General features: G+C 40.8%; 1 pseudogene; it reads left to right on the forward strand.

Moving 5' to 3' along the window:
• Positions 1 to 371: 371 nt before the first annotated feature.
• Positions 372 to 1,226, forward strand: LOC137237661 (ubiquitin carboxyl-terminal hydrolase isozyme L5 pseudogene; annotated as a pseudogene).
• The last annotated feature ends 1,029 nt before the right edge of the window (positions 1,227 to 2,255 follow it).

Consider the following 2,255-nt stretch of genomic DNA (forward strand, 5'->3'; position numbering starts at 1 on the left):
AGCTGGTAAGTTTTAATTGATTGACAGCTGATTTCTGTTGATATTTGATAAGACACTTTTATATTGGTTGCGCAATATGCGCACGGGTCCGGCTCGTATTCTATAAAAGCGTGGCGTATGCTGATGGCATTGATATCATCGGCCTGAACACCCGCCCCTTTAGTGGCTCTGTGTTGACTTTTATATCATTCAAACGTGAGATAATTCTAATTTAATAATTTTGTTTATTTAAACAAAAGTATCAAAACTCGCACATTTCGGCATTAAATGATGGCTTTTTCTTCATCTTTGATTTTAATGAACATAAAAGTTTGCTGAATTCAATTAAAATTTCACAAAAATCATTGTAATACTATTCAAATCGAAACGAAATGTCCGACGCCGCGGGCAGCTGGTGCTTAATTGAGAGCGATCCAGGTGTATTTACTGAATTAATACGTGAATTTGGATGTGATGGCATTAAAGTGGAGGAGATTTGGAGTTTAGATCCTGACCTATTTAAAGACCTCGAACCCATAGATGGGCTCATTTCCTTTTTAAATGGGTGCAGGATGATGATTCATCTAGTAGATCCGTTGTACGCGATGATCGTCTAGATAATATATTCTTTGCAATGCAAATCATTAACAATGCATGCGCAACACAGGCAATACTTAGCATTCTGTTGAACTGTGACCATGAAGACATTAAGCTGGGAACAACACTTACTGAATTCAAAGAATTTTTTCTATCATTTGTTCCTTATACAAAAGGCTACTCTAAGTAATGCACCAAAATATAGCTCAGTGCGCAACTCGTTTGCACGATATATGAATTGGAACAAAATAGGATTGATGTTGTACGCCCAATAATTGAGAAGCGTATGCAAAAATACATATAGCGAAGGTGAAATACATTTTAATCTTATGGCTCTAATGTTAGATAGATTGAAAATATATCAGCAGAAAATCGATAAAATGTTGGCGACTGCTGGGTATGCTATGGATGCAGGAGATGGTGAAGATCGTCAGACGGAAATAACGAAATTGCGCTCAAAAATTGAATATGAAGTGGAAATACGGAAACGCTATAAGATTGAAAACATTCGGCGTAAGCACAATTATTTACCATTCATAGTTGAATTACTTAAAATGTTGGGAGAGCAAGGTCAATTAATGCCCATATATGAAAAGGCGTAGCAAAGAGCTATAGAAAGAGAAGCTGCTGTATCTAAAAGCAAATCTTAAGCGTTGCGAAATGTATCTATTGACTGCATTTGAAAATTTTGAACTTTCTTTCATTTGTCATTATATTGCTATTGGTTCTGCAATTTCGCAGTTTTTTGTTGTTGTTGTTGTAGTAGTGCTTCGCCCCATCCAATAAGTGCGACCAATCACAAATTGTCATCAATGTCCTCTAACGGGAGTTCAAAAGGAAACTTGCTTGCTGTTTCAACAGGGGTAGACCATAGTCAGAGGGGTGTTAGAGGCGCACGTTCCACATTGGAATTGAAGAGAAGGTTGGTGTCAGGAGGGGCCAATATTGCAAGCAGAACATACATTATGTATGTCGGGATTGATTCTGGATAGGTAATAGTTTAACCTGTTACAGTACCCAGATCGAAGTTGAGCTAGAGTGCCGCGCGTTTCTCTAGGGAGAGTGCGTTCCTAATCTGCTAGTTTTGGGTATTGTTCTTTAAGTACTGGATTCGCCGGGCAATTCCTGGTATAGAGGTCCGACGCCTGTTTGGGGATTTCACTTAGGAGCTGCTTGTGCTTTTTAGCTTCATACGGCTGTGTTCTCGGCCGCCGTATTTCCTCATAATGCTTACGGAGATGACCCCTTAAGCCCCTGGGTGGTGTAGCCTCATCAATCTGATGTCTGTTGGGATGGCCAGGTTTCTGGGTATATGTTTCTGGCTTATGTTCGGGGCGTAATGCTCCCTGGTGCTAAGCTCTCGCAGGAAATATGGGTGACTTTTTCCTATGTGTACAGGTTGAAAACGATTTAAACTCCCTTGGTGTGACCAATTGGGGCCAGTTGGCAGAGCGAAGAAGCGGCTGGCGCACCTTGTTGGACGGCCATAACCGTTTATTCGGTTAAGCGCCAATTAAGTAAGTTGTACTACAGGACAGGGGTAGACTGCTAATACCCGTTCAAAACTGACAGGAGCGTGTTCAAAAGACACGTTTTGGCCTCGGTATTTAAATCCGAACAATGACCCTCAACCGCTCCAAGACCAGGAGTACGATCCATAGTCTTTTGTCGAAGAACCC

The sequence above is a fragment of the Eurosta solidaginis genome, chromosome 1, assembly GCF_040869045.1.
Source record: "Eurosta solidaginis isolate ZX-2024a chromosome 1, ASM4086904v1, whole genome shotgun sequence".
Taxonomy (NCBI): domain Eukaryota; kingdom Metazoa; phylum Arthropoda; class Insecta; order Diptera; family Tephritidae; genus Eurosta; species Eurosta solidaginis.